The following is a 24,973-nucleotide window of genomic DNA, read 5'->3' on the forward strand; positions in this document are numbered from 1 at the left end:
TTTCCCAAAAAATCCTCCCCTCTTCCCAACTTCCCTATTAGTGTGGAGGGAGCCACCATCTTGCTAGTCACCCAGGCTCACAAGCTAGATGTTATCCTCAGTTCTTCACTCTCTCTCGTCCTCCTGTATCCAAACTATTATCACATCCTGTTGATTTTATCTTCCTAACATTTCATAAATGCCTCCTCTCTTCTGACATTGCCACCACCCTGGTGCAGCCCAGGATCACCTACATGCTGGTTGGGCTCTCTGTCGCAAGTCTTTCCCATTCCAGTCTGTCCTCTAATCAGTGACCAAAGGGATCTTCCCCCAAATCTAACCATGTCACCTCCCTACTCAATAAACTCTGGCAGCTTTCTATTAAATCCAGTATCAAATATGGAAACTTGTTTGGCTTTTAAGGATCTTTTTAACCTGACCCTTTCTTATCTTTTTAGTCTTCTTACAACTTGCTCTTCAGCTCCTACCTACCTCTTAACTCAGATATACCCTTTAATCCAGTGATATTGGTCTCTTTGTTTTTCTTCAAACCCGATTCTCCATCTCCTGGAAATGGGCATTTTCAATGGTTGTCTCCCATGTCTGGAATTCTCTCCCTCCTCATCTCTCTATCTTCTGACCTCTCTGTCTTCTTTCAAGTTCTATTTTAAAGTCCACCTTTATGTATAACCCAGATTGAATTGCCTGCCAGCTCCGGGAGGGGTGAAGGATAGGAGGAAGAGAGGCAATTTGGATCATATAACTTCAGAAGACTTATGTGTAAATTTGTTATTACATGTAAATGATAAAACACCTTTGTAATGTAAAATAAAAGTCCACCTTTTACAGGAAGTCTTTCCAGATTCCCCTTTATTCCATTGCCTTCTTTCTGTTGCTTATCTCCAACTTATCCTATTTATAGCTTGTTTGTACATTTGTTGTTGTTCAGTGATTTTCAACTGTGTCCAGCTCTCTGTGATCTTATTTGGAGTTTTATTGGCAAAGACACTGGAGTAGTTTGCCAGTTCCTTCTCCAACTCATGTTACAGACAAGGAAACTGAGGCAAATGGAGCTAAATGACTTGCCCAAGGTCACCCAGCTAGGAAGTGTCTGAGGCCAGATTCAAACTCAGGAAAAGGAGTCTTCCCAACTCCATGCCCAACACTCTGCCTACCATGCCATGTAGCTGCCCCATTTGTATATAGTTGTTTGCATTTTGTCTCCCTATCTAAATCATGAGTTCCTTGAGAGCAGAGACTCTCTTACCTCTCTTTGTATCATCAATGCTTAGTACAGTGCCTAGCACACAACAGGCACTTAATAAATATTAACTGACTAAATTACTTTGAGCACCCTTTTTTTCCCAAATAGTAAAAAATTTTTTAAGTTCTATTATTTTTCTATTTTTATTGTCATGCAAAAAACACTTCCATACTGGTCATTGTTGTAAGAGCAAACACATACATAACCAAAACCCCCAAATAAAACCATAAATACGCAGATGTGAAAGACCACTCCAACAGTTCTTTCTCTAGAGCTGGGTAGCTTTCCCCATCATATATCTTTTAGGATTGTCCCTGCTCATTGCATTGTTGAGAATGCCCAAGTTTTCACAGATGATCATTGTCCAATATTGTTGTTATTGTGTGCAATGTTCTCCCAGATCTGCTTATTTCACTCTGCATCAGTTCCTGCAGATCTTTCCAGCTTTTTCTGAAATCATCTTGTTTATCATTTCTTATGGCACAATAGTATTCCATTACCAACATATGTCACAATTTGTTCAGCCAAGTAATGGATATCCTTTTAATTTCTAATTCTTTGCCACTGCAAAAAAGAGCTGCTATAAATGTTTCTGTACAAATAGGTCCTTTCCCCATTTTTATTATCTCAGTAAAAAATTTCATGAAACTTTGTGTCTGGGGACTTGGTATTGAATATGGCAACAATTTAACTAGACCTATGATCTCACCTATTGTGGAATTCCCTTCCATGATTCAGTTCAGAAATCATCCATGCCTGGTCATCATGTGAGACTCTTACCCAGGTCTTGCCAAAAGTACATAGAAGGGCATGGGAATGCCACTAAATGTTTAACAACCAACTCTCTGGGAGAGAGGGGGGAAATATACACTTGACATTTTTAGGTTTAATCTGCATTATTGACATTTTCTCTATCCCTTTCTTAAGTCAACAATCAATAAAAGTAAGTCAAGTATTCATTTGTAGCATTTGTTGATTTCCAAAGTATAAATGCTGACACTGAAATTTTAACTATCAGCTCTCTATTGTAGGAGCTGGCACCAGCATGGCCCTACCTCATTGAGATCCACTCAATATATTGAAAATCTTCCTTGATTTCCCTTTACTTTTCAAGGTTACCAATGGATTGCTGAAAGTCCATCTTTCATCCCTCATTCTTGTCATGTGACTAGCCCTCCTCTTTTCCCATCATACAATTCCTTGATGATATCTCTTACTTGTGTTTGTTGTTGCCATTGTTGATTTTTAAGCCCTTACCTTCTGTCTTAGAATCAACACTAAAGTACTGGTTTTAAGGCAGAAGAGTGGCAAGAGCTAAATAATTGGGGTTAAGGGACTTTCCCAGGGTAACACAGCTTTGTGTTCTTTTTTTGAAGTTCCTCATTGGATAGATACATACATTATGGATAGGGACATACATTCATACATTGTACGTACATACACACATATGCATATCCTATATATGTATCTATAGTTGCAGTCCACTCACACCAGAATATACTAAGTGATAGAGAAAAGATGGGTACTGGAAGAGACAAGCACATGGTAATTTATTTTAATGTCTAGTTGCCAGTCAAACTCCCAAGGAGCATCTGAGAACCTTTGCCCCATCTCTTCCAACCAACGTGGCCAAAAAAAAAAGTTGTGTTTGAGATCAGAGTCCTTCATGAATCAATATGATTGCTTTGGAGGTTTGCTCTAATTGCTGATTCCAACACTTCACATTCTACACTCTAATTTTGTGTTTTGTAGCTGCTCAGATTTAGGGGAAGAAGGGAGAAGAAGCAAAAATAGCTAGCATTTATATTGCACCTTAATATTTTCAAAGTGCTTCACATACGCTGTCATATTTATTTTCATAGCAAACCTGTAAGGAAGGTGCTATTCTCATCTCCATTTTATAGAGGGGGAAACTGAGACATTAAGCGACTTATTCAAAGATGAAGAGCGAGTATCTATGGCAGGATTTGAATCTTCCTGATTCCAGAACCCATGTTCTATCCATTATGCCATCTAGTTCTGTTCATAAACTAGACAGACATCACTTAAGTACCAACGTGGGTATGGCAAGAGCATTAGAGATGAGTCATCTCCAAGGTCTCTTTGAGTTATAATAGTATTTTTATGATCAGTCACGTCATGAATGTATCTAGAGAGACTGACTCATTCAAAGAAGTTGACTTCACAATGGGTTGACACAAAATCAGAGGTCACAGAATTTAGATCTAGAAAAGATCTTGGAGATCAAGAGCTGGAAAGGAGTAGAGGGGCCTTCCAATCTATTCTTCTCATTTTATAGATGTAGAAACTGAGATCTAGAGAGATTAAATAAACTTACCATAAACTGCACAAGTAACAAGAGGTGGAGGCAGAATTTGAACCCCAGGTCCTCTGATTCCAAATCCATTCAGTCTTAGGTGTAGGCGAATCAACAAAACAATAAGTCAAGGCCCGATTTGTACTTTGCCGATCTGAGGTATAAGTGTTTAAGATGAAAATTTAACAATCAGCTCTGAAGCTGGTCCCAAGCTGGCTCCAGCATAACCCTTCTTCTCTCCTTCCCAGATTGTAGATCTTGTCTCTAATGCTGATCACCTCTATTCTAGACCTTAAAAAAAAAAGCATTTGGAGACTGACCAAATAAATTATGGCTCATGGATGAAACAGAATATTACTGTGTTGTAAGAAACAACAAATATGATGAATACAGAGAAATATGGAAAGTCTCATCTGAAACTGATACAAAGTGAAGTGAGCAGAGTCAAGAAAACCGTATACGCAGCAACTACTTTCTGTTGTTGTTTAGTCATGTCCTTACACTTCATGTCTCCATTTGAGGTTTTCTGGACAAAGACACTGGAGTGGTTTGCCATTTCTTTCTCCAGCTCATTTGACAAATGAAGAAACTGAGGTAAACACAGTTAAGTGACTTGCCCAGGGCCACACGACTAGTAAGTGTCTGAGATCAGATTTGAGCTCAAGAAGATGAGTCTTCCTGACTCCAGACTCAACACTCAATCCATTGTGCCACCTAACTGCCCCCTAACCATGACTACAACATCCAAAAAAACAATAGAAAATTAATTTTTCAATGTATAAAGAATGAGCTGGCTCAAAAGGAGAGATAAAAGAAGGAAAAAATCAAAATAACTGATGAATATATTGAAAAAAAAAACAGAAAGTATGAGCAATGTACAACACTTGTAAACTGGTCCCATCTACAGTTTATAAGTGTTGCACATTGCACACACTTTCTGATTTTTTCATTGTATTCATCAGTTATGTTGATTTTTTCTCTTCCTTTTTTTGCTTTTTAAAATACTATTAGTTATATGGAATGTCTCTCTGGAAGTGGGAGGGAGAAGGATACCAGAGAAATTACAGTGAAGTAAAAAAAAATCAATAAACATTTATTTTTTGGAAAGAAAGAAGAATGCAGTAAAATTATAAAGAGTAAGCTTGACCCCAAAGAAGGAGATATAAGAATATACCTCTCCATTCCTTTGCAGAGATAGGGGAAGAGAAGTACACAGTGGTGAAATATCACATTTTTTCAATGTATTATTTATTTTGTTGACTTTTTTCTCTTTTTAAAAAATTCTTTGTTATATGGATTGGTTTTCTGAGAAAGAGAAGAGGAAGGATGCAAGAGGAAATTTAAGGGGTGTAAAAATAACATATCACTAAGATCTTTCTTCTTTTTTTTAATAAAAAAAAAGACACCTCCATGAACCACTATTGCCAGAAAAGCTGCATCAACTGATAGCTAACCCTCAGGTAAACAAGCTTTTCTGGACCCAGCCAGATGACAGACACATGGGCTATTGAGGGCCCATGCTCAGTCTGTCTAGCTTTGCAGAGCCTGCCAAGGTCTACGCTCAGCTGGCAGGGCCTTCAGGAACCGAGGGTCACTTCCAAATCACAGTAGGTTTCAAGGTAGGACTTAAGTGAATTAATGAAGCCATAACAAATACAAAATTCAAAATAAAGAGTTGGAGAAAGGCTTACAGTCATTGTGTCTAGGCTGTTCCCAGAAGAGACCCAGTAAGGTTTGAATTTCTTTATATTAATATTTTGTTTACAAAGCTACAAGGGAAGGAATGGAATATTCATTTATTAAGTACCTACTACATGCCAGGCACTGTGTTATATGCTTTATAAATATAATCTCTTTTGATCTTCCTTGGGAGATAGATGCCACCATTAAGGACTTTCTTAGAGATGAGAAAACTGAATCAGACAGAGGTTAAATGACTTGCCCAGGATCACATAGCTAGTTAGTATCTGAGGTTGGATTTGAACTCAGTTCTTCCTGACCTCAAACCCAGAGCCTTAACAACGGAACTTCTTAGCTATGTTAAATTAAATTTACTTTTATGTTGAAAGTCATCTAGTTAATGAACTTGATATCTTAACTACTTGGACTTCCGCCAGGGAGTGCTGGAGCCAGCTCCCTTTCAGAGAGTTGATTGTTAAATTTTCAGATGAGTGAGTTTTTATACCTCAGAAATGAACAAGCACTACAAAAAGGACCTTGATTTATTGTTTTGTTGACAATCTAGATGTTATCAAACTCAAATAGAAATGGGACTATTAATCCATCCATAAGGATCCTTGCAGGTCATATTGACAACTTTAAAATAGAACACTGTGTTTAAAATTTTTAAATAATATTTTATTCCCCCATTACATGTAAAAACCATTTTTAACATTAATTTAAAAAAATTTGGAGTTCCAAATTCTCTCCCTCTCCTCCCCCCACCCTGAGACAGGAAGAAAGAAAGAAAGAAAGAAAGAAAGAAAGAAAGAAAGAAAGAAAGAAAGAAAGAAAGAAAGAAAGAAAGAAAGAAAGAAAGAAAGAAAGAAAGAAAGAAAGAAAGAAAGAAAGAAAGAAAGAAAGAAAGAAAGAAAGAAAGAAAGAAAGAAAGAAAGAAAGAAAGAAAGAAAGAAAGAAAGAAAGAGGGAGGGAGGGAGGGAGGGAGGAAGGAAGCAAGGAAGCAAGGAAGCAAGGAAGGAAAGAGAGAAATTCTCCAATTACCTTTAAACTTGCTTCTATACTCCTGAGCGTCTTTTGACGTCTGTGATCTAGACTTAAGATGTAGAAAATGTTAGTTGTGGATTCTTTTCTTCTGGAAAGCTTACTAGCATTCCCTTGGAATCAGCTTTTAAAAAGGCAGAGAAGAGACCCTGGGAGCCAAAGCCAGAGAGGGAACTCTTTCAATGAGCAAACTTGAGCATCTGCATGATCCATCCTACAGGGAACTACAGGCCTTCAGAGACAGCAGCAGTCAAAGACATGGCTGAGAGGGTAGTAACACGGCAAGCAGAGGAGATCTCGAACATGGTGGGAACTGGAGCTGAGGCTCAGCAAGGGACAGAGCCACCGTGTGGAGGAGCAAATCCACCCAGGTGGAACAGAGTCGGAGAACCAGAGTTCTAATCCTGACTTTGGGCAAGTCAATTCACCATCTCATCTCAACATCTGCAAAAGGAAGAGTGTGGGGTTAGTTGACCATTGATGTTCCTTCTACTCAGAAGTGTGCTGGTAAATGTTGGACAATTAGCTCTCCAGAAAATAGTATACTGAACCTGCTTAAAACAAAGCAAAACAAAACAAATAAAAACCAAACTTTACCTTCTTTCTTAGGATCAATACTAAGTATTGATTCCAAGGCAAAAGAGAGGGAAAGGCTAGGCAATTGGGGTTAAAAGACTGGCCCAATTAGGAAGTAGATGAGTTCAAATTTGAATCCAGCACCTCACAGCTAGCTGCCCCTATTCCACCTACTTTAAAATTTATTCTGCATTGCTAACATCTTCTCCATTATTTAAGACTATGCAATCTACAAAATCACAAATTAAGCCCTGCTTTGCAGTATTCATGGATTTCTGAGGTAAAAATGTTCACACAGAAAAATCTAAGGGGCTTTCAAGAGTCAGTTCCAGCCCTGTCTGTGGCCCTCTGACCATACATTGACCCTGACGTCATGATGTCATTTTGGACCTCTCCAAGGACAAAGGATAACAACCAAACAAATGGTCCTTTGACCTTGCCCTTCACTGGTAGTGAGTTATGTGGACTCTACAGCGTCAGGGAAAGAGATCAATTCACTAGTCTTTATTTACTTTCCCTTGGGAGGGGGGGATCCTCAGCAAACATAATATAATTTGGAGATTTTGTATAAGTCCCTGCAGGCAACAAAATTCTCTAGAGGGATGGATTGTTTGGCTTTGTAGCAACCCCAAATTTGCTCCTCTTATAGAGGAACCTTAATTCTTGTTGAATACTGGTTAGATACCTGAAACAGGAATTGTCATAAACAGGGAGCGATGTTGACTATTTTTAACATGGATTCTTTTCCTCCCATCATTTTATTTCTATTCCCAGAATTTAGCACAAAGCCTGATACATAATAAGCATTTTTTTTATTTGAGCATTTCCAAACATTATTCACTGGAGACAAAGATAATTTTCTTTTCCTCCCCCCACCCCCCACCTCTCCCATAGCTGACTCTCGATTCCACTGGGTATCACATGTGTTCTTGATTTGAACCCATTTCCATGTTGTGGGTATTTGCATTATAGTGTTCATTTAGAGTCTCTCCTCAGTCATATCCCCTCCACCCCTGTAGTCAAGCAGTTGCTTTTCCTTGGTGTTTTTACTCCCACAGTTTATCCTCTGCTTGTGGATAGTGTTTTTCTCCTAGATCCCTGCAGATTGTTCAGGGACATTGCATTCATAGTAAGCATTTTTTAAACCTTTTTTTTGTCATTTTACTTTAAATTGGATTTTATTTAGCTTTTTAAATCTGGAGTTCCAAATTCTCTTCCTCCCTTCTCCAGCCCCTTCCTCACCCATTGAGAAGACCAGCAATATGACATCCAATACACATGTAAAGCCATGCAAAGCATTTTTCAAATATTAGTACGGCATTAGTTCTTAACCTTTTTTTTGGTCATGGACCCCTTTGTCAGTCTGGTGACTCCTATGGACCCATTATTTAAGATGTTTAAATGCGCAAAATAAATAGCATTGGAGCAGCCAGGGAGCACAGTGGATAGAGTGCCAGGGCTGGAGTCAGGATCACCTGGGTTCAAATCTGGCCTCAGACATTTGCCTAGTTCTTATAACTCTACTGCCTTGGAACCAGTCTTAGCATCAATTCTAATTGATTAATTTAATTTCAAAAAAATAAAATCAATAGGAAATAAAAGGTTAATGAAAAAATGACATAATATTTAATGCCCCCCTCCCCAACCATCTGTGGACCTTGGGTTAAGACAATCCTAGCTCTGGGTTTTGATGCAGGTGCTTTGCATTTTTTTTAAACTCTTACTTTCCTTCTTGGAATCAATACCATGAATTGGTTCCATGGCAGAAGAGTAGTAAGAGCTACCCAGCTGCCCCCTGAACTTTCTACTTGACAAAATAAAGCACATCTTATATTTGATGCCTTGTTAGCCTGAGTGCTTGCCCAGGAGGTTAGGCCTTTTTCTTCTTCTTCTTTTTCTTTCTTCTTCTTCTTCTTCTTCCTTCTTTTCTTCTTCTTTTCTTTTTCTTCTTTTTCTTTTTCTTTTCTTCTTCTTCTTCTTCTTCTTTCTTCTTTTTTTGTAGAGAGCAGAAGAAATCTTAGTGAGAGCATGAACCAAACAGATTTGTGTAAGATAGTCCCAAGGTTGAACATGGTCCAGGCAAACTTGGGATTTTGATTCTGGACTAATTAATTTTTATTTTAAATTAATTTAAATAAATTAAAATTGTTTTCAATTGAGAAAATAATGTATTATTATTTTCAAACACAGGAATAGAAATATAACATAACTTGCTGGAATAAAGGAGATAGAGCAGAGAACTGTGTAGCAATCAGTGGGGAGACAAAATTTGAATGCAAGTAGAAGTGACATTTGGTTCAGTTTGATGATGGCTGGATAAATTTAAGAGGTTTTGACAACTTGAATGTTTTGCTGCCCTATGTTGGTGGTCAGAGCCTGAAGGGGAGGATTTGAGGCTACTCCCATGTCTGGGATCATTAGTCTCCCAATCAACCAATAAGAGTTTATACCATTGCCTGGGATCCTGAATTAAGGGCAGAAATGTGATGAGTGAAATTAATAATAATAAATAATTAGAATTTGTATAAAGGACAGCTAGGTGGTACAGTGGGTAGAGTGCCAGGCTTGGAGTTGGGAAGACTCATCTTCCTGAGTTCAAATCCAGTCTCAGACATTTACTAGCTGAGGGACCCTGGATAAATCACTTAATCCTGTTGGCCTCAGTTTCCTCACCTATAAAAATTAGCTGGAAAAGGAAATGGCAAGTCACTCCAGGATCTTTGCCCAAAAAAATGCCAAATGGGATCACAAAGAGTTGGATATGACTGAAAAAAAATGATTGAACAATTTATATGGCACTCAAAGGTTTGCAAAGGGCTTTATAAATATTATCTCATTGGATCATAACAACCTCCAGGGAGGTAGGTGCTACTATTATTCCCATTTTACAAAGGAGGAGAATGAGGCAGATGTTGAGATTAAGTAACTTTTCCAGGGTCACTCATCTAAATAAATGTCTGAGGCCAAATTTGAACTCGAGTCTTCCTGACTCCAGAGGCAGTACTCCATCCAAAGTATATACCACCTATGTAAAGCATAATTGTTACCTAATTGCTTCTCTCAGATTCCAAGGGATACTCAGAGTTGTATATTCTGGAATTAAGTGAGAAAGCCTGTGTTTACATTCTCCTTACCCTTCATGACTTTCTTAACTCAGCCTTCCTGAGAGAGATGGAATACAGACTAGGCTCATGGTCCCTCGGGGGAGGAAGAGATCTGAGATCCGGAGGGGAGGAGGGAAGCAGAGAGAGGTTGACCCTTCCCTTTAACAAGGTCCTTAATTCCACCCCATGCTCCTAAGCCTCATCAATCAGGGTTGTATATTTATTTTGCAGGAGCTATAACCAGAGCAGTATAACTATAGCTGGGGCCCGGGCGACAGGAAGGAAGGCACAGCGGTCTCCAGCAAGGTTTCAGAACTGGGTTAGTGTCAGAGCTCCTTCTGTATTCTGTGTATGACTCTTATAATAAACCGGTACTATGTTGTTGTTGTTGTTGTTTTGTTTTTTAAACCTTTATCTGTTTTAGAATGGATACTAGCATCAGTTCACAGCCAGAACAGCAAGGACCAGGCAATCAGGACTAAATGACTCACCCAGAGTCACACAGGGAGGAAGTGTGTGAGGCAATATTAGAACCCAGGACTTCCCATCTCTGGGCTTGGCTCTTTATCGGCTGAGCTACCAGCTGCCTTAGCCTTCCTTATACTATGTTAAAAGCATAAATCTAGCCCTCAGATCTTGACTGGCAAAAAAAAAAATAATAATAATACACCTAGCACAGAGCACATCAGATTCTAGAGTTGGAAGGGATCTGACTTCATCATTTTACAGATAAGGAAACTGAGTCAAAGAGAAGGTAATAAGTAGCAGGGCTGAGATTCAAATCCAGGCACTCAGGGTTGCTTCCATCTGATACTTCTGGCTCCCTCCAATAAAGTAGGCTTTCAAGGAGAAGGGGGCCCCTGATGGTGAGTCCTGGCCCTTTAACGTCATAGCCTTCTTGCAGGGTTGGTTCAGATCACAAAATAGCACATGTTGTGTGTGATTACCTTGTGGGTGATGAGCCATTATCATAAATCCCTCTTCTCTGTAAGCAGCTGGGTTTGACATTCTCTACTGTAAAGAACCATTACCTGGAGCAATTCATCTCCTTGGGCGAGAAGCCTACCAAATGTTGTGCAGGGGCAGTGCTGGGTTGCCTTTTTTTCCTTCTTCTAAGTTTTATGTATTTGCTAGGCTGATCATAAGCCAATCACTCCATAGCAAGGTGCTCTGAGATTTTCTCTGCTGTCTCCTGTTCATCTGACCTCATGGTGGTCGGGTTCAAATATAACTAGCTGGGTGACCCTGGACAAGTCACTTGACCCCCATTGCCTAGCCCTTGCCACTTTCCTGCCTTGTAACCAATACTTAGTATCAATTCTAAGACAGAAAGTAAGGGCTTTAAAAAAAAATAAACAAGTAAAGGAAGGAAGGAAACAAACTTTTCTTAAGTAGCTATGTGCCAGACACTATGCTAAGTGCTTTACAAATATCTCATCTAATTTACTCAATCGCCCTGGGAGATAGACACTATTATTTATCCTCATTTTACCAGTGAATAAATTGGGGGGAGGGGATAGAGAAAAGTTAAATGACTTCCCCAGGGACGCACAGCCAGAAGTATCTGAAACTAGATTTGAACTTGTCCTCCTGACTCCAATTTGGAATCAAGTCCAAACTCCTTAGCTCAACATTCATGCTTTTCCACATTCCAGCTACTTTTCCAGGCTTACATTGCACTCCCCTACATGTGCTCCACGCAGCCAGCTGACCTATATTACACGCTGTGCCAAGAACATCCTGTTATTTCCTATGTTCCAGCTTTTGCTTGTGATTTTCCCTATATATTTAATGCCCTTCTCTTCCCTTTCCATTCCTCTGATAGAAACGTTACCCAGCTCAAATGCCAATTTAACTCAACAAGCACTTATGTAGCGAGTACTCGGTGTTCAGGACACATGATGAAAAAATGACTGTTCCAGACTTGGAGGAGTTGAAAATCTAATAGAAATGGTATGGTATGCATAGAAATGAGTTTTAAACAAGAGAGAATGTGATAAAGGCAAAAGCAAGGTGCTCTAAAAGAAAAAATATTTTATCTAAATGTATTGATTTATTTTTATTTGCTACATTCAAATCCCCAGTTAACTCCCACCCTTAGAAAAGGCATCCTTTGACAAACAGATATATTGATATATAAAACTGCGTCTTATTTATTTCTGTTTATCAGCTCTTTCTCTGGAGGTGGACTTACACAAGTCATCCTTCAAACAATGTTTCTGTTGCTGAATAGAATGTTCTCTTGGTTCTGCTCATTTCACTCTTCAGAATTTCTAAAGAAAATTTGAGAAAGAAAGAGAGCATTTTCAACTGGAGGGATGAGGGAAGGTTATACAGACAAGGTACTTCCTTGGTTGTTAGTGTCCCCTGTACTTGAAGAGGACCAAAATGACAAAATGGTGAAATCTTTTGATTCAGGCTAAATTGGATTTAAGTGAGGCACAGACTCGTTGGCCTCACTCTCTCTTCCAGAATCATCAAAGTCCAGTATCAAGATAGGGGCAGCTAGTGGATAGCTCTGTGGATAGAGGAGATGGGAAGACCTCCATTCAATTCTGTTGAACACATACTTTCTAGCTGTGTGACCCTGGGCAAGTCATTTAATCTCAATTGCCTAGGCCATATCACTCTTCTACCTCGGAATCAATACTTGGTATCTGTTCTAAGACTGAAGGCAAGGATGTAAAAAAAAATAAAAAAGAATGGACCATTGATGGCCCAGAATACATGGATGACCTTGGCTTTTTTTGATGTGTGAGTTTTCCACAGCCCTCTTTTCTGCCACCATCATGACCACTGGAAGAAATTATTCTCATCCACACATATAAATTATATAAAGTAAAGATGAGAGCTGGGTGGCAGGAGGCCACCAAAGGAGGAGAGCAGCTCTGAAAAGGGCTCAACAAGCCCTCCTACCGAAGGTGCCAGTCTTCCCTGAACACCCCACATGGCCTGGTGCTTCATTAGTTGGGCTTTGAAGGAATAGAAAGATTTCAAAAGGCAGAGATGGACGTAGGGTGTATAAGGAGGGAGGGCCTAGGGAATGAAGAGAGGCAGAGAACAGCTAGCTTGACCGTAAAGCAGACTATGTGAAATAAGGCTTTTAAAAAAGCAGGATAGAACCAGGGTTGCGGAAAGGCTTCGTTAAATGGTAAGCTACAAAGATTTGTATTAGATTCTGTAGGCAATAGGGAGCCACTGTCTTTTCTTGAGCAGGGACATGGTATGATCAGGCCTTTGCACTAGAAAGTTTCTCATCTCCACAAAGCATTCCCTGATTTCTACAGTGAGAAGAAATTTATCCTTTCTTCAATCTTATAGACCTTTGTCCCTCTTTAAGGGGTTATTGTATTCTATTTTGTATGATAGTAATTTGTACAGACTCCTGGAGGACAGGAATTGTGTTGTGTCTCATTCATCTGTGTATTTGGTATGTGATGAATGAATGAATGAATGAATGAACAAGAAGCAGTATTGTGATGATTTAGTCTGATCACTCATATTTTACAGATGCAGAAACTGAGATTCAGGAGGTCAAATAAGTTCATCAATGTCACAGAACTAGCAACTTGACAGGGGTGAGACTCGAACCCAGTTCTCTAGAAGCCAGGCAGATACCTTGAGTTCAAGTCCTAGTTCTGTCTCTTAATAGCTGTGTGACTATGGACTAGTCACAGTGTCTTTATAAAATGGGGACAAGAGGGGGCTGGAGGGGGGAGGTACTTGTATACCTACCTCAGAAAGTTGTTAACAAAAGTGCTTTATAAACCATAAAGCAATGGGGGCCAATATGGAGGGGGATTAACCACAATCAGTTTTGAATCCCAGACTTTCTATTGGGGATCATCTAATGGCATTGGCTTTACATGGGGAAGTAGATTTAGCAATAATCCAAGGCTAATATAATTAGGAAAAGCAGCAAATGAATGATTTTCAAACCAGAAAAGATCTTCTTTTCTGTTTACCTTAGACTCTCTGAAGCACAACTCCATCAAGGAGATGACACCCAAAGCAATTGTATTCAATTCAAATGACCAAGAGTATATTTTATGATATATAGGCAGTTTGGTGGCGCAGTGGATAGCACCCTGGATGCAGATTAGGGAAAACTCATCTTCATTAGTTCAAATCCAGCCACAGATATTCACTGGCTGTGTGACCTGGACAAGTCACTTCACCCTGTTTGCCTCAGTTTCCTCATCTATAAAATGAGCCGGAGAAGGCAATGGTAAACCAACTCCAGTGTCTCTAACAAGAAAACCCCAAATGGGGTCACAGAGAGCTGAACACAACTGAACAACACCACAACAACATTAAGTATTTACGAGGAACAAGGAGCTGTGTTGTGCTGCCTGTGTTCTAGTTCAGGGGTTCTTAATTTGGGGCTCATGAACTTCTTTGTTTTTTAAATATTTAGACAACTGACATTTAATATTTTAATAATATAACCATATAGCAAATGTTACAGTCTATATAATATGGTAAATGTTAATTATAATATATCATTTATACATGTAACATTTAATGTTTCAATATAATTTCTTTCTTTTGTAATACTATGTATTTTATTTTATGTGTTTAAAAGTATTCTGGGGCAGCTAGATGGCTCAGTGGATTGAGAGTCAGAGGCATAAAAATAAGTTTCTTATTATATTATATACAATAATGAGTTCTATAGAATATATATAATTCTGTCAACTTTCAGGCACTTCCTAGGTCTTTTATACATTCTCAAGCCAAGTAGGAGTGACTGTGTAATGAACCCATCCAATTCCTTGAATATGCTAGAAATCAAGTCATTGGAATCTCTGGATTTGGGTGCCTTGGGTTCATTTCTTTTCTTATCCTTACTGTTTGGTTACATTTACCATACTCTCCCACGGGTTGCTTTCCTTATCTTCTGTACACATAAAGGACCCGAGGAGAGTAAAGAAATTCACAAGGACATTGACCCTTCCCTGCAGGCCCCCGGCTTCTGCTCATTGCATCTGGATCTCCTCATGTCTAGGGAAAGGCAAGCTTCTCCCTCCAGAGCTGAGGTCCAGATTGAGAGGGAGGAAGGGAGGGAGGAAGGGGGCGATCCAAAGTCGCCAGTCCAGATTGATAAGAGAAACAGAACTCAGGTGGCCTGAAGTTTAGCCCCTCTAGGCATCCTTGCCTCTGACTGGGTTCTCATCTCCCTGGTTCAAGGCGTTCTCAGCTGCCAGAGACACTAACAAGTGGGGCTGAGTTGTAATTAAGATTTCATTCATTTCTGTAGTATGGTACAGCTGCAGCATACAGAATGAGGGAGGAGGGGCCCTGGGCTCTGCTTCCCTCCCTCCTCCCAGCTCCCCCAGCCCCCCAGCTCTCCCCAGTCATCCGCTCAGTACAATGACAGGGAGATGGGTACCAGAGGCCAAACAGCTGTGCGCTTTCCCCTCCAGCTGCTCTAAGGTGGACAAGCTGGAGCCCAGGAGTCAAGCAATCCCCTCTGGCTCCGCAGGGTCCCTGGAGCTGAGCTGGAGGAGAGGGGATGCTTGCAGAATTGGAGGATTCATGCTTCAGGACTCTCAGTAATGAGGAGGAGCGTTGAAGAGGCTGAGGCCGTGGGACTAGCAGCAGGAGTGGGGCTGCTGATATTAAGAGTGTTTATGAGATAACCTCTCCTGGCTGCCATTCCATCAGGCCTCAGGAGCCTGGGATACTCCTTTCTTTGTCCATCCCTGGGGCTGGATCTGAGCTCAAAACACTTCTTTTGGCTGGTGCCAGGGAAAATGTTGGGAATGAACAGGTTTCCTCCAAAGACACTCCCACTCCCCCTTTGCTGGGGGCCCCTCCTGGGCCTGGCTCTCCAGCCCTGGTGGAATAGGAAAAACTCAGGGAGGAGGGGGCCCTGGGAGCTTGCAAAAGCCTTCATGTAATTGGGGTGGAAAGGGGGCCAGGAAAAGCTGCGTTTGGCCCCAGAGCACTTATCACTGTAATAAGAACAGCTAATATTTCTAGAGCATTCCAAGGTTTTCAAAATGCTTTACAGTAAGTGTGTTGTCTCATTTAATCCTCATAACAGCCTCCTAAGGTTGATGCTGTTATCATCCCTGAATTATACAAATGAGGAAGCTGAGGCAAACACTGCTTAGGTGATTTGCCCAGGGTCACGTAGTTACTCACTGTCTGAGGAAGAATTTGAACTCAGTTCTCCCTAACTCCGAGTCTAATGTGCTAACCATTACAACAGAGGGTTTTGGAACCTTTTTTGTTATGGACCCCTTTGACAATCTGGTGAAATCTATGGACCCCTCTTGGAATTTTTATATTCACATATATACATATATAAATTATATAAGGTAAGGATTTATATATATATATATACATATACATAAATTATATAAGGTAAGGGTTTAATGCATAAATTATATTACATACATATATAAATTCTATAAGATAAAGGTGTATGTTCACATATATTAATTATATCTATATGTACATATATGTTATATTTATACATACATAAATTATATAAGGTAAAGGTTTTATATATACACATATAAATCCTTACCTTTTGTCTTAGAATTGATACTAAGTATTGGTATTTATTTATATATTTATTTATATTTATATATATATATATATTTAAGGTTTAAATTAGAGTTAAGTGACTTGTCTAGGGTCATACAGCTAAGGAAGTAGCTGAGGCCACATTTTATTTCTTTATTTTATTCCAATAACAAATTTGCACATAAGTTTTCCAAAGTTACATGATTCATGTTGTCCCCCTCTCCTCTTTCTTCCCCCCTCCTGGAGTTGACAAGCAATTCCACTGGGTTATACATGTGTTATCACTCAAAACCCATTTCCCTATTATTCATTTTTAAAGAGAATAATCTTATAAAACAAAAAACTCTAAAACTTATGCCCAAATAAACAAGGGCTAAATCATATACTTCCATCTGCATGCTTCCTCCTTGGGTTCTTTCTCTGGAGGTGGAGAGCATCCTAAGGGAAGAATAAAGAATTAACAACACCTTCCAGCTAGCAAAGTAGCTGGTAGCAAAGTCTATCACATTTGGTGGTCCCACAGTATTTCAGTCACTGTGTAAAATGTTCTCCAGGTTCTACTTTTTTCACTCTGCATCAGTTCACTCTGAAATCATCCTGTTTACCATTCCTTATAGCACAATAGTATTCCATCACTCTCATATACCACAACTTGTTCAGCCATTCCCTAGTTGTTGGACATCCCTTCAATTTCCAATTCTTTGCCACCACAAACAGTGTAGTTGTAAATATTTTTGTACAAACAGGTCCTTTCCTATTTTTTATCTCTCAGGCCACATTTGAACCCAGTATCTCCCATATCCAGACCTTGGCTCCATCCACTTAGCCACCTAGCTGCCCCCCTCCAAGAATAATATTTTTAAATGCAAAAAAAGTACATAAGATTACAAAGTATACCAATTATACTGATATTAAAAAGTAACCTTTTTTCCCATCCAAGTTTTCAGGACCCTTGAAATCAATCTGCAACATTAATTTAAGATGTCCTGGCCTACGTCATCTAGTTGTGGTCAATGTGGTACTAGTGGAAAGAATATTTCATTTGGAAGCCAGGTGACTTGAGTCTAGTCCTGGGTTTGAAACTCACTTCAGCTACTTACTATTTGACCTTACTATTTTGGGTAAATCATTTAGCCTAACTCTGAGCTCTAATTTCCTCACTTGCAAAACAAGGGTAATAATAATTATCTGGCCAAATCAAGGAGTAGTTGTGGAGAAAGTCTTTTAAAAACTAGATGAGCTTTAGTTAAATGTAAATGCTATTTGGGCCAGTACAGGTAGGTCAGGGGTCCCCTGAGTCACATAGCTTTTGTCCATCATGATGGGCTGATTGCTGCTAGGAGCAGCCAGAAGAGGGCAGAGCAGAGTATGGCCATCCCTAATGTCCAGCTGTTGGTCAGAGAGCTAGGGCAGAGCAGCTACCTACAGCTGTCTCATTGAGTCTAGGGCAGCACCACAATCAGGGGGAGATGGCAGCCATACAACTGTCAATACCAAACTCTCAGAGTTACAGAGCATGCCTGTCATTTATGTTAATCATCAATTATTTTTCAGGGGCAGCTAGGTAGCACAATGAATAGGGAGCCAGACCTGGAGGCAAGAGGTCCTGGGTTCAATTGTGGCCTCAGACTTCTTAGCTGTGTGACCCTGGGTGAGTCACTTAACCCTAATTGCCTAGCCATTACCACTCTTCTGCCTTGGAACCAATATCCAGTATTGATTCTAAGATGGAGCTATGGGTTTTTTTAAATAATAAATCAATAATCAATAACTCTGGGGCAGCTAAGTAGCACAGTGTTTAAGAGAGCCAGACCTGGAGACTAGAAGTCCTATATTCAAATCTTGCCTCAGACATTTCTTAGCCATATAACCTTGGGTGAGTCACTTAACCTGAATTACCTAGCCCTTAACACTCTTCTGCCTTGGAACCTATACACAGTATTGATTCTAAGATGGAAGGAAAGGTTTTTATAAAAAATAAATAATAAATAGTTCAGGGGCAGCTAGTTAGCATAGTGGGTAGAGAGCTACACCTGGAGTCAGAAGGACCTGGGTTCAAATCTTACCTCAGACACTTCTTAGCTGTGTAACTCTGGGCAAGTCACTTAACTCCAGTTGCCTAACCCTTTCCACTCTTCTGCCTTGGAATTGACACTTAAAATTATTCTAAAACAGAAGGTAAGGATTTTTAATTTTAAAAAATCCCACATTATTTTATTTATTTATTTTTTGGAATATTTTCCCATGGTTAAATGATTCATATTCTCTCCCTCCCCTCTTCCTTCCCACTCCTGGAACTGACAAGCAATTCCACTGGTTTATACATGTGGTAAGAGTTGGGAGGGAGACACAAGGTAAGAGTTTTTGAAAAAAATCAATAATTCAATTTTTTTTATAAAATGGATCTGGTAAATACAAGAGCCCCTGCTACATTTATAAAGGCTCATTTTGGAAAGCGTGCTGGACTTGATCTCAGGAGACTTGTGTTCAAATCCTGCTTCCTAACTGCAGGACCATTAGCAAACCTTTCCAAAGTTCTCTTTTCTCATTTATAAAATAAGGAGAAGATTTTTTTGTCTTGAGTGATAGTCCATGTTTAACCCAGTGAAACTGCTCATCAGCTCTGGGAGGGGGGAAGAAAAAGGGGAGGGAGACAACATGAATCATGTAACCATGGAAAAATATTTTAAAAATAAAATTATATTTAAAGAATAATAAAATAAAATGAGAAGAGGGTTTGAGTGATAAGACATGTATAACCCAGTGGGATTGCTTGTCGACTCTGGGAGTGGGGAGGGAAAAAGGGAGGAAGAGAAAATGAATCATGTAACCATGGAAAAATATTTTAAAAATAAAATAATATTTAAAAAAATAATGAAATAAAATAAGGAGAAGAATACTTGTACAAGCTACCTCATAGGGTGGTTGTTGAGAGAATGCTTTGTAAACCTTCAACTGACACACCAACGCCAGTTGTTGTTTTCCGGTGTCCTAGCCAGTTCTCCATCGCTGCCATGCTATGGCTGGCCAATGGTAGGTCTGTGCACATCAAAGGCGCCAAAGGTAGACAGAGCCGAGGCCACCGCCAGATGGAATCCATCGAATCAACAGTGCCTGGGCAAAAAGTGGCCCTGCCACCGCCTACAGCAGCATGTGGGCGAGGCCCAGGGTAGCCAAAGGGCTACTAGCCGTGCCATGCCAGGATGTCCAGAGCAGAAATGCAAGAACAAGCCGGCCAGCCCCTGGCCAGATCGCTAATGAGAAAGCTGGTGGCTCTGGGCAGCTGGCAAGCAACTCCAGGGGCCAAGCAGTTGTCACATTGTGACTGAGGCAGGATTGACACGTGTAGGTGATTAAGCCAACAGCTGGGCAGGAAAGGGCAATCCCTGCCCGAGGCAGAGGGGACAGGGTCCTATAGAGGGGGTGAACCGGGAGATGGAATCCAGACTTCCAGGGGAAGGGCCGAGAGCTGCTCCTGGCACGGGAGCCCAGGCCCAGGGCTCCATGCTGGATCAGGCAGGCGAAGGCAGGGAGAGAAGAGGAGCTGACAGGTCGTGGCTCAGCCTGTCTCCCCAAAGCCTCTTTCCTTTTATGGCAGCTGCTGACATCCCTTTCTCCTTCTCTCCCAAGCCTGCCATGGTGCCCCCTCCTGACTCAGCCAAGAGCTTCGGGCTGTCTGCACATACTGTAAAAGCAACAGTTTCCTGGCACGAGCCACCCTGCCAGGTTCAGACCCTGGAACTATTTCCCATCCACCGAGGCAGAAGCCAAGAGGTAGAGGAGCAGCTCAGGTCCAGCCCAGCCAGGAGCATGGAGGGTGGCTGGTGGGAGGATCCGGGGGAGGTGAGCTGCCACTGAATGCCATTCAGGGTCCCTTCCGAACAGCTTTCACATGAAAACAGAGCTCTTGAGGAGTCTGGCAGTTATGTCCCCCTCCTTTCAGGGGGATTGGCAGAAACAGGTGTCAGAGGTCCCTGGCAGCTGTTGTTGAAAGAGAGTTCCCTCCGCTGCTCTCCCCACGACCGTCCCAGGGAACAATTAATCTGTAGGCTTTTCTTTGGAGTTATTGAGGGGGCCCAGGGAATAAGAAAGCTTTGAAGGTACAAGGAGCTTAATAGGTACCTCGGTGAGAGAGCGGGATAGTAATGGAGCTGTGGGTGGCATGGTAACTGGATACGGTGGCAACCAGTATGGCGTCTTTAAGAGAGAGATCTGAAGGACAAGAGATGAGGAGTGGGAACTCTGCCAGGGGCAGGGGGCCTGGAACCTCCAATACAGCCGGGCCTGGGAGAGGAGGAAAGGGCTCCGGAGCTGCACATGAGGACCCAAATGTAACTGACCTTGGGGCAGACCTCTTGTCTATTGTGACTCTAGCAGGGAAGTCCCATTCCACTGCGGAGGGACTGGCAGAAACAGGCATCTGCCACCCTGATGGGGTACCTGGCAGGTATCCCTCGAGGGAAGGGAGTGTATTTTGTGCTTAAGATTTAAAAGCAGCTTACTGTACAATCCCACTCTTGAAACTTTCTCCCCAAATGGTTGAACAAGCTGTGGCATGAGGTTGTAATGGAAAACTATTGCACCATTAAGAAATAACACAGGATGAGTTCAGAAAAACCTAGAAAGAGTTATATGAACTAATGATGCTAAATGAAGTCATCAGGTAGATTACGGTCTCCCCAAAGCCTCTTTCCTTTTATGGCAGAGGAGGTAAACAGGAACAGAAATATTGTAGGATGACCAACTGTGAAGGGCTAAACGATTACCAGCAAAATATGGTTCCAAGATAATTCCAAGGAATTTTTAATTTTAAAAAAAATGCCATCCATGGTCAAAGAAGGAACTATTGTAATTTGATTACAGATCAAAGCATGCCACCTTTCACTTTATTTCCTTTATGAGGCTTTTTTGTTATATGTGTCTTCAGTCACAACATCAGGAATGCGGAAATATGTATTGTATGAAAGAATTGATTTAATCTATATCAGACTATTTATCACCTGGGGAGGGGGAAATGGAGGGAGAGAAAGAATCTGAATCACAAAATGTCAATAAATAATGATCACAAATTGTTTCTACATGTTATTTTTTTACCAATTACATGTTATAAGAAATTTCTACACAAGTTTTCCTAAGTTATACAATCGATCTACACATAATTGAAAAAAATAAAATTCATAAAAAAGAAGAAACTTTCTCCAAGGATATACACACACACACACACAAACACACACACACACACACACACACATACACACACGGACACATCATCACCACCACCACCACCACCACCACCACCACCGAGAACAAGCCTCTCTCTCTCTCTCTCCTTCTAAAGCTCAATCACTATCATGATAAAATGGGACAGCTTAAACATAAGCCCAGAGGTTTGGGCTCTTGAGTTTGTCGTTTGGGTCTCTGATGCTTAAAGGTAACCTTATCCTGGATCTCTTCCTGTTTGGTGGGGAGAAGTACAGCGAGTATAGTGGGACCAGGCACAACTACCTATACTGGGACTTACCATGACCTGAGCTGGTTTTAGAAGATGGAGAAAGTCTCGACTCTAATAAACCAGGGCAACCCTTCAGATTGGGGTCCCTGTGCCATTCCCCTACAATCTCAGGACTCAGCCCATCAGCTTCTTAGTAAGGGAGATTGGTAGGACAGGTGCCACTTCCCAGGATAAAAGGTACACAAATCCCTATGGTTTGGTAGTAGGAAATCAGGATGCTTATTTCCAGAAGGAAGATGAAACCAGCTTCCAGCTAGTGGATGGCAGCATTGTCACAGAAGATAGCCTGCCAAGTGAACAGGATGAGGTCTGTGCCATGGAATCTTCCCAGAGACGAGAATGGCAGGAACATGTTACAATTCCACAATCAAACCTTGTTCAGGAGGGCAGCTAGATGGCTCAGTGAATACAGAGCCAGGTCTGGAGATAGGAGTTCTTGGGTTCAAATGTGACTTCAGACACTTCCCAGTTGTGAGACTACAGGCAAGTCACTTAACCCCAATTGTCTAGTCTTTGCTTTTCTGTATTGGCACCAATATAACTGTAACTATATATATATATATATATATGTATGTATGTATGTATGTATTTTTTTAGTCAGTTACATGTAATAAATTTCCACACAAGTTTTCCCAAGTTATATGATTGAACTTATCTCCCTCCCTTCCATCCCTTCCCCCTCCCAGTACTGACAGGCAATTTTATCTGGGTTATAGATGTATTATCATGCAAAACATTTCCATATTGTGAATTTTTGTAAGTGAATAATCATCTAAAACCAAAACCCCAAAACATGAAACCGAATGAACAAGTGAAAAATCATCTGCTTTCATTTGTATTCTGACTCCAACAGTTCTTTCTCTGGAGGTGGAGAGCATCCTTTGTCACAAGTCCCTCAGAATTGTCCTGGATCATTGTTTTGCTGAGAGTAGTGGAGTCTACCACAGTTGACTATCCCACAATACTGCTGTTACTGTGCACAATGTTTTCCTGGTTCTATTTATTTCACTCTGCAGGAACTGATATGATTCTAAAACAGAAGGTGAGGGTTGTTGTTTTTTTTTTTAACTTTGCCCATAAGGGAAATGAGCAGGGTTAAAGGAAGGGGAAGGGAGACCAGGGGAAAAATAGATGGAAAAGAGAGGAAGAGAAAGGGAGGAAGGGTCTATATCTTGATTTAACTGATGAAGAGGAAGAGGTAAAAAGAGGAAGAACCCTAAACCAAATGGTAACGGTACAACACAATTTTTAAAAAAATCTTTACCTTCCATCTTAGAATCAATACTAAGTATTGGTTCCAAGGCAGAAGAGAGGTAAGGACTAGACGAGTGACTTATCTGCCGAAGGTCATAGAGTTAAGGCATATCTGTGGCTAGATTTGGACCCAGGATAGCCTGTCTCCAGGCCTGACTATCTATCGAGCTACCTAGCTGCCTCTGTGCTGCAATTCTTAACTCCATTTGTTTGGAAAGGATTGGGGAATTTTGTAATGTATTATCTCATTCAATTCAATTATCTCATTCAAACCAAAGCTTAATAGGTAAAATAAAGGAACCTTTTTAAAAATATTTTTTTAAGATGACCTCAGAGTATCAGAAAAGATGATATTCTTTTCAGGGATATTGTCAATGGTTACCACCTTCCTGCCCCAAATATCAATTTCCCTGTCTTCCTGATATGTCAATAACATCTGCCTCCCCATGCAAGCCCTTCCCTCCACACATATACACATACATGTATATATACAGGTATATATATACACATGCATGTGTGTATATATGTGCCTGCTACCCCCATGCATGTGTACATGTATACATATAAACAATCCCAGGTGAGGACCATCATAAATATAACACTGGAAGGAAGTTGTCTCATCCAAACCCCCCATTTTACAGATGAGAAAACTGAGGCTCAGGGAGGTTTGGATCTCCTATTTTCCTTAGGATTCTCCTATATCATCCAATCCCAGGTTTAAGGACAATAAAGCTGGGTGCCAAGATAGAAACAGAAGCCCTGGTAAAACCAGCTTTCTCAGAGGTCTGTCACTTCCCAGGGGACTTGAGTCCTTGGGGGATCCCAGCTGCAGGAAGGGGGAAAAGTAGTCTGGGGGCTCCATGCTGTCTTCCTGGTCCCGAGGCCACCTTCTCATCTTGACTTTTAGGCAATCTAGTCACATCAATGAAGGCTGCCAAGTCATCAGACAGAAGAGGCTCTACTAAATGATCCTTTATTTTTTATCAGAATTCGTCTGGCAGATAAGTGGCTCAATGGATGAAGAGCTAGGCCTAGAGATGGAGAAGTCTTAGGTTACAATCTGACCTCCAATACTTCCTAGCTGTGTGACCCTGGGCAAGTCACTTACCCTCCCTGCCTTTGCCTAGCCCTTACCACTCTTCTACCTTGGAACCAATACACAATATTGATTTTAAGATGGAAGGTAAGAGTTCTAAATAAACAAAACCAAAAACTTCCAATAACCCCATTTCTCCTCCCTTCCATAGGAAGATTTAGATGGCAGAATTCTATCCAGTTTAATACAAGAATTTATTAAGCACCTACAAAAAGGCCAAGCATCATCTCCGGCCAGAGAAGTGAAGACAAAAATGGAAGTCTCTGCCTTCAAGGAGATTACATTTTACTAGATAAGATTCTGTAGGCTATTCAGTGCTCTTCTATAGGACTTGCAGCTTGGTGGGAGCTGAAACTGGCAGTCTAGGGGCTCCCTCCCAACCCCCAGAGTCCAGAAACTGTCCCCTAAATTTCTGATTGCTCCCCAGCAGGGGGCTCCCCTCATCCATAAGAACTGCCCCACACAGGATGCAAACCCATTAGCAGGGCTTTTTTCCCTCTTGGACAAATGCAGAAAACTGTACCTGGTCCAACTGGCATAAAGTGTGTCCTCGATCAGGGGGCCTGTGGGTCACTGTCTCGATGGGGCAAAGGGACAAAATGGAGCCCCTGGA

This window comes from Monodelphis domestica, chromosome 1 (assembly GCF_027887165.1).
Source record: "Monodelphis domestica isolate mMonDom1 chromosome 1, mMonDom1.pri, whole genome shotgun sequence".
Taxonomy (NCBI): Eukaryota; Metazoa; Chordata; class Mammalia; order Didelphimorphia; family Didelphidae; genus Monodelphis; species Monodelphis domestica.